Raw genomic sequence first — 13770 nt, 5'->3', positions numbered from 1 at the left:
TTAGTTTACTCCCGAATCAACTATGTCAAAATATTCACGTCAATGTTCTAACACATCAAAATACACCCGAGAAGTCGGTGACAATAATCCCGCCAGACGCAAAAAACTGCAGGTCTCAGCTACTGTCATCTCCTATGTCTGATCATTAATTCTATCATGCTAGAGCCCATTGAAAAGACTCTGCTCACTCATCAGCATACTGGTCTTTATCACTGTCCAACTAACACCATTGTATCTCAAAAAGTCACAATCCAAACATAATTCAGCTTGGATACCTTATCTAATACTTATATTCCAAAGATTAAACATCTCTTCATCTATCCGTGATAAGGATATTCAAATTTTGCCAATTATAAGAGCCACTTGAATCTCTTAAGTGTAAACACTCTAATGGTATGTGTTAACGGTCTCCCAAGGGTAATTTTTCCTTTGTTAAGTCCTAAAGCACAACCGGCTCTTAGAACTCTTACTGTCATCGCTAGTGTTTACATTCCACTACGACACAACTGTAAGTCATCATTACAACTGTATCATCTACTGATATCAATTGACTGCGGCTCCTGCTTAGCCTCAAAATCTCGATCAAGTTATGCCAACTACTTTCGATCTTTGATTCCTACTGGAATCTAGAACTATGGATCAATATATTCTTGAACTTAGAGTTCCCTTTGATCAATTCAAGGAATCACTGTTCAGTCAAGAAATTACCTTTTACAAGAATGTTGGAATCACAGAAATATTACACCAAAGATTTATCATTTCTGCCTCTGACAAATTCAAATGATAACTGTAAGTAACCACTGGCATGAACCCTGCACCAGACCGAATCAATTCACTAGAACTATTCGAGTCCAATCTTTGGTAGATATTGAATTGCATACTTAGTTATGAACTTATTCTATTCAAGTAATAATCCTCTGTCTCAGATGATACTAACAAAATAAAATCTAATTAATCCGGATCTCTAATGAAATTAGACGATAAATATACTATAATTTTTAGTACTAACCCAGTACCAAACTTAATCAAATGAATTCAGCTATCACTAAAAATACTCCTGGTAGTTATACCCCTTTCTGCGACTATGTAAAACATCAATACTGAGGTAGCCTTCTCTGAAAGCATATCTGGAACACAAAGAATGCTCCCAGAACAAACATCAACATAGGGTCACGCCTCCTCAAACGTCTAAATCGAAAACCAACACAATCCACAACACTTGGTATAAACCATCATTGTGCCCCCGATGAAACTCATCATCCCTGGAAACAACCAACAAGATCACAAACTTACCCAATTATACTAGGAAACACCTAAAACTAATCACATGACAAGTAACCAATTTACTCAAATAATCCATGATTCACAGTACTTGAACACTAATATACTAGAAACAATTACTGAAATCAACCGAATAATCTAATACCGAAAACATTAAACCACTTAACCAGGTTTAACACAATTCTTATTTCAAATTCTTAGTTACAACCACTAATAAATTTCTAAAAGTTTGGAATCAATAATACAAATGATTCAATTTCTTACAACAGAAATACTTACAATCTAACTAAATGTGGAAATATTACATTCCGTCGAAGATACCCTATTCAACTCAATTGTCATATGCATACTGGTATCCACTGATCTTGAACATAAGATTTCTAACTACATCTACTAAGCATCCATTCAGACTTCTAGTAGAACATATTCCTCCTAAGATCTACAAGACCTCACCAATCTATCGGATCTTTTCAATATTGTGGGGTCCATTATCTGGTAGATGAGGCAAGACCTTCATGAAAATCTATCCCACTACTAGTGGAGAATCTTCACAGGTTACTCCTCTGATCTAGAGATGATTTGAATTACCACTCCATGCATCCCAACCAATCCCCTGCATCCTTCGGTGTCTCATTGTCCAACAATGGTCTATGCTCCAATCGGATAGATCTATGCATATCAAACTTACAAATATCTTTTGGTGACGGCGATCTCTTGATGTTTATGGTCATTACCCAATGTTCGTCCCTAAAATGGATACTCTCGCCGTTGAGTCTATCCATGTACTAAAATATCCCAATGGAATTAAATCTAACAGAAGGTTCTATATCCCAAAGACCTAATGCATGCTCTGATACCATAAATATAGTGAACCACTCCGAAATCACCTACTAATAGAGACTTAAGCATGCAATTAAAACTTAAACAACAAGAATCGGAGATACCTGCGGAGACTTAAAACAAATAATAATATGGCAGAATAAAATCGGTAATTAACTGGAACCAAAAATAATATACAACCCAATCGAAAACCCAAAGCAAGAGAGGGTCGATCCTAACTAGCTCTACTGGCACCAACTGAGTCCAAAACTCATGGTCTCCAACTGCACACTGGTCCCAAAATTTGGTAAACCCCCGTCAAATGGGGTGTCCAAAGAATACACGGACATGAGCGATAACAACGCTCAACATGAAGGTATGAGTATACACATGCTATGAATGCTAAAGCAAATGAATGGATACCAAAAACCAATCACGGTAAAAATCAATTCTCAGCTGGAGTCGCAAGGGTATGTAGCACGCTGGGCCATCGCATTAGGAGGTGGCTCTCCCATACCATATACCGTGGAGATTATCGGACCCAAATCCATGGAATCCATCCACAAAATTACTCGGAGTTGAGTGATCCCTCTACTAGTAATATCAAGGTATAGGCTCAACATGATAATGCATATAGAAGTAATAATCGTGGCATAATAAAGGCATATAAGCCATGCCATATAAATCATGCAAACATAGAACATGAATACTCAACCGGGATATCTCGAATATTACGTCCGTACCTCAAATCAGTCAACTCAAGCAACCTAGCCACTCGGGTACTCAAGTCCAAGCCTAAAAGAAGATAACCACCATATCACTAATAACTTACAAAAAGCCTTAAATATACTAATAGTAACTCATATAAGTTAATCAGAGTCCAACAATATACCTGCATCTATATTCAGCCATTTGATGGATATGGCCTCAAAACCTGGAACAACTCCGATACGATCCCAGTAGTGATTCAATATTGTCTGGTATCCAAAATGACACATAGAAATGCCTAAAAACCAACAAGAAACCAAGAGAGAGAGAGAGAGAGAGAGAAAGGAAATGAGCAAGAAAATGAGGACCTCGGCTCTCCTATTTATAGACCATGATCGGAACGTTCGATTTTTTGTTTGGAGCTTCCGAATGCATTTCAGAAATTCCGATCTCCTTTTCGAACTCCTTCCACCGAACGTGTATCCTTTGATTGGACAACACAGCTGTCGACAGAGTTCGAACCTACCAAACTAGGGGTTCGGAACATTCGAACTCACTCTTGTAAAATCACCAATCAGAAACCCATATCTGCATGTTGGAGAATGTTAGAATCTTCCAAACTCAAGATTGGAGCTTCAGAACTAAATTCTAGCTTCTGAAGGGTTCGGAACCATCGAACAGTTCCTAGATCAAGTTCATACCTTCCGAACTTCTAACCTCAGACACTTTCGGTTCATTTTTGAATTCTCTGAATATGATTTTCTATTTAATAATCTCATCCTGGAATTCCTTAATCATGTTTAAACCATTCTAACCATTCTTATACATTTAATTTTTTATTTTGAGAATCAGATTACTACATAAGCCGACATCACAACGAGGTTCGACATCGTTTTGAGATTAACAGGTTCCTTTAGATAGGGCATAAGCCTTTAGTGGGAGGCTTGACTCCGTATGCAGCTGAGGATTGGCTTGAGCGCATGGAGATTTTTTTCTGTGTCTTTGACTGCTTGGAGGAGCAGATGATGGAGGCCACTACCTTTTTGTTGGAGGTTTGTGCCTGCAAGTGGTAGAGATCTTTGTCCGCACAGTTGCTCCGAGTGCAGGGACAGGTCTTGTGGGACCGTTTTCGTAGGGCATTCATGAAGTTGCACTTTCCTCCAGCCCTCCGTCAAGCCAATTCGATTGAGTTGCTTAATATGAAGCAGGGATCCATGAATTTAGATGAATATCAGCAGAATTTCATCGATTTGCTACCATAATGCCTGCATATTTGTGCCAGTTCTGAGGCGAATTATGACCACTTATTTGCAGGGTCTGAATCATGAGATATTTGACCTGGTCATTGTCTGTGATGACCGCACTTATTATGAGGTTTTAGTGAACCATTGCCGACAGACGGAGATCAGTGTGAACCACGCGTTTGTTTCAGTCTTACCCTCCGACCAGTTCTCTTGGAGCACAAGTTTAAACATGAAAAATAACTTAAAACACGATAATCAAATAAATAAGTAAAAACTTAAATAATTCAACTAAAAACTACCACCAAGAGTACAACCGGCACCAAAAAAAAGTAGATAAATGTTATACAACCCCGTAGAAAAGTAATACTAAATTCAACTAATAGAAACTTGGTATAGTACAATCCACTCTCTTGTAGTTCAACAACCGCTACCTCTCAGTCCGTTCAAGCTAAATCATGTCCCGTAGAATGGGGTGTCCAGAACCAAAACCAAGGACATGAGCTAAAAATGCTCAGTACAAAAGTATGAGTATACATATGCTATGAATGCTAAATGTAAATGAACGGGTATCGGAAACATATCACGGTAGAAACTCTTGCTCAAACAAATGGCACCGTGATATGTAGCACACTGGGTCATCGCATCAAGAGGTACTCCTATACCAAAAGAAATACGTGGAATATCCGGACCCAAATCAATGGAATCGATTTACTAAACCTCAAGGTTGAGCAACCTCTATACTGGTAATATCAAGGTATAGGCTCAACATTATAATGCATTTAGCATAATCATCGTGATATAATAAATGTACATAAGTCATGCCATATAAACCATGCAAACATATAACATGCATACTGTAGTAGCCCGGTTCTATTTTACAAGGTTGATGATTTAATTATGTTTAGAATGGATAAAACATGATTAAATAATTTTTATATGACCTAATGGACCAATAAATCGGATCCAGAATGTCCAAAAATGGTAAAGGAGCAAATTTGGGCTCAAGTAGTTCGGATGGTCCGAACTACATAACTTAAGTGGATTCGGAGGCTCCGAAGGGTTCGGAAAGGACGAAGGAGTTCAGAAGCTCTAGGGAGATCAGAACGTCCGAAGTATGATCGGAGCTTTCGATCATAGTTAGGCCATGTGCATTATTGACGTGTAAACTTGCTCGGACATGCAGGAGTTCGGAATGTCCGAAGATGGGGAACGAAGCTTCCGATCTTTGAATTTCTGTAACGTGGACTACATGCGAGTTTGGAGCGTCCAAACTCGCACTATAAATAGGGTGATGCGGTTATATTTTCCTATAATTATTTAAGTTAATTTGTATGATTAGGAGAATTTCCATTGATTAAATTCATTTTATAGTTTCTAATCATTGTTTGTGTTTTTATATAGGAAAATAGAAAAATGGTGCAAAAGAATTGAAGAAAAAAAAGCAAAGAAAGAAGATGGAAGAAGTAGAGCTGTTCGTTATAGCTATTTACGAACAGCTCTAACCAACAATATCTAACGAACAGCCCTTGAGAAGTGATATCGCACTTGTGAAGGGCGCTTGGGAAAGAGAGAGTGAAGCGCTATCGTGCTTGTGAAGGGCTCTTGGGGCTAATGAAGAGCGCTGATGTGTATGCGTACAGAGTCTCTGGCAGAGCATGTACCGCTCGATTGGTAATTTCTAACCGATCGAGCAGGAGAAAGGAGAAAAGAAGGAGATTTGGACCAGAGAACATCTCGCTCGATCCGCAAGTTTTGACCGATCGAGAAAGATGCGAAGTTCGGGAAATTTCATCTTAAAAGGAAACTTGCTTGGGGAGGACTCTAACCTTAATTAGCTTTTATATTTTGAATTTTAGAGTATCTTGAATCATCTTTTGGAAGGCTGAAGAGTGAAGAATACATCTGGCGACTAGGTTTTATCTTCCTTGTTCTTAGATTCAATTTCTTCTTCAATTCTTTTAAGTTTTAATTTTTGGTAGAGGAAGACAAACCCTTTGAAGTTTATTTATCTCGTGATATTTTGATTTTAATTGTTTAATTTTTATTTGAGTATCAAGAGTTGTTTGAAATTGATTGATATGCTTGTGTGTTTAATTATTGGTTGAATATCTAATAATTTTCTCATACAATCTAAAGCTAAATTAAAAATCAAATCTGTAATTGTTTGATCACTCTAATTTGTGAAACAACTGCAATTAATAATTTTCCGCTTGTGAATTTTTTAATTCCTAGGAACAACAATTGACTAGATTACATAAAACCGTTTGTGTTTGTATTGTTTAGCTTCATCAATTTCACTAGTTTGAATGCTACCTTAGATTTAAATCTTGATCGCTTGTATTTTGATTGATTTATTGGTAAGGGTTAATTCAGAATGCTTGTGTCTAATTAAATAAAATTAAGGTGAGATAGGAATTAAATTTTCAATGATGAATATCCAATGAAAATTAATTACTTTTAGAGAATCGATGATCGGGTGAATAACTTCAAGGGTGTAGTCGTCCGATACCAAGGCTCGTTAATTAATTGCTTTTTCATAATTTTAATTCTTGCATGCTAGTTAATAAAATTTATTTTATTTGCTTTTAATTTTAGTTAGTTAATTCCAAAATCCAAAAATCCCCTTTTATTTATTTTTAGTTTTTTTAAGAAGACAATAAATTGCACCTTCCTTGTGAAAATGATCTCTACTTTTGCTACTACATGTTTATTTAGGTTAACTGAGTGGGGTTAATTTGGGCGTGATACGACTAAGTGCTACCAAATTTTAACTCCCTCATACTTAACTTTTGCTCACCCTTGAGCAAGTCATGCAAAAACAATGCAAACATAAGCAAGGATGAATTATGGACATCACAGCCTCAGAGAAGTTCCAACATACAAAACAAAATTACGAACACTCTCGATTTTCCATAATACATAGGGCATCCGAGGCTCACTTTTATCTTGCCAATTCAAAACTTTCTCTCTCGGTTCTTAGTAGTTATTAGGGGTTTTTAGTCTTCCCTGGTGTGCGACGGGGCATTGACGAGGCGTCCAAAAGTCGTAGAGGAGCTGTGCCCAAGTTTTGGGACATTCGACAGCAACGGGCTAACGACGGACGAAAGTATAACCCTAGATCCTATAAATAATTTGGGAGTATCTATTATCTTATTTAAGGCTTTTAGATGTTTTTTAGTGATATAGTAATCTTGTGATTTTAGGCTTGGACAATAGAGCTCGTGTAGCTTGCCTATTAGTATTAATGTACGAAAGTACTATTCGATATACCCTTACTGAGTAAGCATGTATTATGTGTTACATTATTTATATGACATGATTTCATCTGCACATATTATGTCACGTTATTATGCTTCATGCATGATTATCTTGAGGTTGTATCTTTGTGATATACTGTAGTAGGGTTTTTCACCCAATCTTGTTAGTGGATGGTTGGACACGTAGATTCGTGATCAGGTCACCTATATTCACTGTACGGTATGTTAGCCACCTCTTGGTGCGACGACGCATAGTGCTACATACCTAGGGCCCGAGTCTTTTATTGATCAGATATTCTTGACCTCAAGTCTTGGTAACCCGTACACTTGCATTCATGCACATATAATGTAGTGAACTGTAACCCAACTAAGGTAATTAAGGGATTAATCAACATGAAATGAACCGTTAAGAACTAATGGAGATTGGAAGCTCTGAACGATGATCGTAAGCTCTAAACATGACGTCACGGATAAGCTCAACAAAATGACATCATTGCTTACATGTTGATGGGACATCGAAAGCTCCGATGTTGGGATCGGACGTTTTGATCGAGGCTCGAAGGTTCCAATCGAGTTCTATAAATAGGGGTGCCGAGTCTCATTTTCAGACGCACCAATCACCTCTCTTCTCTCTCAATTCCTAGGCCTTCTAACTCAGATCTATGGAGTTCTAGGCGTCCTATGGAGAATCCAAAAGTGGCATAGCGATCCAGGCATCGTAGCGGAGCTGTGGCCTAGTTTTGAAGCAAGCGGCAGCAAAGGGCTGACAACGAACGCAGGTATAGCTTTGATTTCCTAAAAATATTTAGGAGTATAGAATAGTTTAGTTAAGGCTTTTACAGCTTATTTAATGATGCATGGGTATTTGCATTGTAGATACCTTAGTGTGGACTAGTAGGCGTGGGATTTAGACCAGTGGTGCTAGGATTTTCCTGCAGTGTTAGAGGTACGTAAGTACTGACCGAGATATCCGACATGATATATATGCTTATATGTTGCATGAGTATGTGCTATGTGTTTTACCATGTTTTACGGCTTTAGCACATGCATGTTTTTACACCGAACTGCATCTGGTATGATGTGAGTTGTGACAGTTTTCATTGGTGATGAGTCACTCCTTATGGATTCGTGTCTGGGGACACTTAGCCCCTAGTTTTTTTCTATCACTAGGAGCGACCATGACGGTGGAGTAGACGCTATAGTCCGCGGAGTCGCTCTCTTAGCATGGTACTGTGTATTCATGGAGCCCTGAGTAGACTTTTTTAACCAGTATTTTAAAGTCATTTGCTTGCTGCATATTAGTCTATATATCATTACTTTCGTATTGAGCGTTGTCGTTCACGCCCTGTGTTGGTTTCTTTTTGGGATTCTTTGTGGCAGGGCAGGTTTGAGACTGGATGGTCCAGGTGACTCGCAGCAGGGTTGAGGTGGTTACCTGTTGCAGCGAGGTTTTAGTGGTAGGTTTTGTTAACCTAATACTTTTGATCTGGTTTTATAAAAGTATTTATACACTATATTGTCGTCGGTTATATTCTGTCGATTGGATTTGCTGTATTTTAATTATTCCGTTTTAATATTAATGCATGCGCTAATCAAACTCTGATTAGGTAGTGGATCCGGGTAGGGTTGCTACATATAATATTTGTAAACTCATACTCTCATGTTGAGCATAGTTCTCTCACGTCCATGTTTCTGTATTTCTTGGACACCCCATTCGACGGGGCAGTTGCAGGTAGATCTCCTAGGGATTTGGAAATTAGGTGGTGATCAAGGCAGGATTATAGGGTTAGTCGCTAGGTTTTACTTCATTTATATTAAGTTAATTCGATTGGGTTGTATTATTTGGGTTTATTTATCGATTGTATTCTGTCGGTTCAGTATTTTGAATTAATTCCGCAGTTACTCTAATTATGTTTATTTTATAATTGCATGCATAAGCTTCTGATTAGTAGGTGATAATGGAGCGGATCACTATATTTATGGCATCACAACATGCAATAGGATTCTTTGGGACATAGTATTGACATTTGGGTTATCCTTGTAGATTACTAATTGGATTCGATGATGATAGCAGTGACAGGAGTTGGAATAGCAAGATACTTAGGCTTTTCCAAGATCGTCATCACCAAGATTTGCACAAGTAACTTGCCTTACGTGGATCCCAGAAAGATTAAGCTGGAAGAGATGATCCAATTTTGAACTCCAGGTATTTCTCAAGGTTGGTTGGAGCGCATGAGACGCTATGGTCTATCCATCTTTGACCAAGGAAGATACCCCCTGAAGATTCTCCACTAGTAGTTGGAGAGATTGTCATGAGAATCTTGTCTCATCTACCAGATAAGAAACCCAACAATATTGAAAGGATCCAGTATATTAGCAAGATCTTTTAGATCTTGTGAGGGAGATGGTCCGACAGCAGTCCATGGAAACCTTTGACTGAAGACGGACGGAAACCTCACGTTCAATATCAGTAGATGGAATGTAAGATTTTGGAATTTAGTCAGATTGTAAGTTTTGTATCAAGATTTTTTGTAATAAATACTTCTGTTGTAAGAATTTGAATCTTTGTATTCTAGACATTTGATGTATTGGTAAATAATATCATTGCACATATTTTCGGTGTGATTTGATTTGAATCTAGATTTCTTGTTTCTGTTAATTGGATTTGTAATAAAGAATTGTACAGCACTTGGGTTTTTTTATTCAGCACTCGATATAATTCTAGTATTTGGTTTTGGGGTTAAAATCAAATCCAGAGTTGGATTATTTCTATTCCAGTGTTTGGTTGATTGATATTCAAATGCAGTTACTTCTGTATAATCTGATTAGAGTTATACGCGTTGTCGAATGATTAGTTTTTGGGTGTTTACCCTAGATTATTGACTATGAGGTTTGTGCCAAGGATGATGTGTTTCACCAAGGGCATGATTCATACCAGTATGTTTGATTTGAGCTGAGCAGTTTTCTTAGATCAGATGATTTAGTTTGGATTTTGCTAAGATAGTTTTCAAGTGATGATAGGTTTCATCAGGGGACAATGAAAGATTATGCCAAGAACTATGGACTGTGAGAATTATTATCTGTACGAAGAGGAAGCGCGACCCTATGTCAGCATTACTCTGGAAACATTTCGTGTTTCAGGGGTAGGATATGTTTTGGGGAGGCTACCTTAGTCTAGTGGATTTACAACAGTCCCAGAAGTATTTTAATTTTGACAGCCATGTCCTTTTGTAAAGAATAGGTTGAACCCAGATCGTCTGACTTTGCCAGAGATACAGTTTGAAATAGGTGTAAAGAACTCGGTTTTAGTAATCATGTGATTCCAAGTGTTTTGAAATTAGATGAATTCTTGAGAAGTTGTGATTCAGATATTAGAATTTTTTGATTGGCAAAGTAAAGTTTTAGTAATAAAAACGGTAAAAGGTTTCTTTAATTGATTAATCTTTTCAGGGCTAAGTGCGATGCCACAGTGGATCAATACCAATAGATAATACTGTTTAGTATGATGAGCATCGAATTGTAGTTTGGTAATGGATATTGTGAATCCTGAGGTAAGTTGGGATAGTTCTGTAAGCCTGTTTTTCTTAGGGACTTAGTCAGATATTGATCTCAAAAAGGATATCTAGATTCACATAGATTGTTGGCGTTCAAAAATGTAATCTATCAAAAATGTTTATGTCAAAGTTTTTAGAATTGTCTTCTACCTAAGGAAAATAGTGGAGATTAAACTCTCGATATTATGGTAATGTTAACCCTGATTTACTAAAGTATTGACATCTATCAGCAATTAGATGATTAGATAAGTATGATCAGAGATTGTGTGGGTTGAACAGTTGGTTTTTATTAACCATGATTGTGGCTCAGACGGAACATGTTTCTGACTGTATCTGTTGCATTACACCGTTAGTGAAACCAGTAAAAGACAAAGTATGTATTTTATTTTAAAAAAGACTGACTTGTTATTGTACCTAGTTTGGTACTAAATGATGATAATCCAATAATCTGAGATTAGACTGGGTAATTGATATGAGTTTATCGTAAAATGTTAATTTTGAGGAATGGTATACAGAACATGGTACTTAGGAATCTTGGTAGTTTTCTGGAGAAATTTAAACGACAGGTTTGGATTTAACAAGATAGCATCAAGTGATTCGACATGGGGAAAGGACAGTAGCTGAGACCTATGGTTTTTGGGTATGGTAGGAATATTGTCACTGATTTTCCCGAGATATCTTTTGGATGCATTAGATCATTCTTGTGACTGGATAATAGAGTCGATCTGAGCAGGGATTATAAGACTTGGCAATTATTAAGTGACTCAGTTTGTGCTTCTTAGGACCAGTTAGTTAGGAATTGATGATGGTTTATTTCTGTCAGTGAGATGATAATCAACATCATTTGATCGACATAGTAATGTTATTTCAAGTTGTATGTTGTGAGAAAAATGTAATTATTCAATCTAGATTTTAGTACCAAGATTGGTATTAAAGAACTTGAGTGTTTAGTAGGATTGGAGATTGGTCCTCAAGTATAACCCGAAATGTTTCTGGAGGACAAGTATTGTGGACAACGACGTTGTTACAGTACGAGGGAGTGGCAAAGACTTGGCCATTTTTTGCGTTAGTGGTATCCTTTCGGGTATAAAGATTTAGCCTATGACGATAAAAGAAATTTTGATTTTCTCTTCTAAGGTTGATTGATTTGAATTTTGGCATTGCTTGCCAACATTTTGTAGACAATGTTAATCGTGATTTTTCCACTGGGATTATAGAGATCAGTGTCAGAATAGATCAGTGATACAATGGAGTTGTATCGAGTTTATCTACTTAATGGGGTCAGTTGTTGATAGAAAAACGATTTGCTCGAGGATATTCGTGTAAACTAGTGTTAATTTTTCCAAGTATGAGGGAATTGATAATGAGTAGTTTAAAGAACTGCCAATTTTATCTAAATATGTTACTGAGGGTCAATGTCAAACCCTAGTTAGTTGATGATGAATTAGATATCAGAGGAATCTCGAATAGAAAGATAGCAACTATTGTGATATATCAGCAGTGCATTGAGATCTGTTACAGTTTCATGAAACTCAGTTAATGAGTTGTCAGTGATATTCGGTGAGATTCTTGTGAATTTTCAGATTCAGTTTACTAAAGTTGAACGTAAACTTTTGTATGATTTATTGAGATTCAGGAATGACTCCAATCTTTATTATCAGCTAGATATTGGAATTACTAGATCGTTATTTGAATTTATCCAAATGAGTAGAAGATTTGATGGTTGAATTTTGTGGTTTGGCCATCAATGTTTGTAATTCCTATCATAGGAAAATGATAAGACCTGGTAACAATTTTTGGAATACAATAGGGTAATTCCAGATAGACTGTATTCAGTTTCGATAACAGAGTAAATGTGGATTTTACTATTATGGGATGAGATCATTTTTCTCGTTCTAGTTAGTGGTAGCACCTAGAAAATAAGGAAGTTATTTGGGAATCAAAGAGCTGTAACAAGCAGAGCATCTGGAATTGTTTGGGATTGTTATTTCGGAATGAGGAAATTGTATCTTGTAAAATGCTCAGTCATGAAAAGAACGTTTTATTCTGTGTTTGTATACTTAAGATTGATTTCGAGGACGAAATCACTTAATTGGGGAGAATGTAGTAGTCCGGTTCCATTTTACAAAGTTAAGTGATTTAATTATGTTTAGAATGGATAAAACATGATTAAAGAATTTTTATATGACCTAATGGACCAAGAAATCGGATCCAGAATGTCCAAAAATGGTAAAGGAGCAAATTTGGGCTTGGGTAGCTCAGATGGTCCGAACTACATATCTTAAGTGGGTTCGGAGGGTCCGAAGGTTCGGAAGAGACGAAGGAGTTCGAAAGCTCTGGGAGATCGGAACTTCCTAAGTATGATCGGAGCTTCCGATCGTACTTAGGCCATGCGCATTATCGACGTGTCAAATTTCTCGGACACGTAGAAGTTTGGAACATTCAAAGATGGGGATCAGAGCTTCCGATCTTTGCATTTCTGCAACGTGGACTGCATGCAAGTTTGGAGCTTCCGATGTAGGGTTCGGAGCGTCCAAACTCTGCCTATAAATAGGGCATCCGAGGCTCACTTTTAGATTTCCAATTCACAACTTTCTCTCTCGGTTCTTAGTAGTTATTAGGGGATTTTTATCCTTCCCTGGTGTGCGGGGGCCTTGGCGAGGCGTCCAGAAGTCGTAGCGGAGTTATGCCCAAGTTTTGGGCATTCGATAACAACGGGCTAACGACGGACGAAGATATAACCCTAGATCCTATAAATAATTTGGGAGTATCTATTAGTTTAGTTAAGGCTTTTAGATGTTGTTTAGTGATATAGTAATCTTGTGATTTTAGGCTTGGACAATAGAGCTCTTGTAGTTTGCGTATTAGTATTAAGTTATGAAAGTACTGTTCGAGATATCCTGACTG

This window comes from Henckelia pumila, chromosome 1 (assembly GCF_033568475.1).
Source record: "Henckelia pumila isolate YLH828 chromosome 1, ASM3356847v2, whole genome shotgun sequence".
Classification (NCBI taxonomy): Eukaryota; Viridiplantae; Streptophyta; class Magnoliopsida; order Lamiales; family Gesneriaceae; genus Henckelia; species Henckelia pumila.
The sequence above is the reverse complement of the archived record's forward strand: the minus strand, read 5'-3'. Positions refer to the sequence as shown.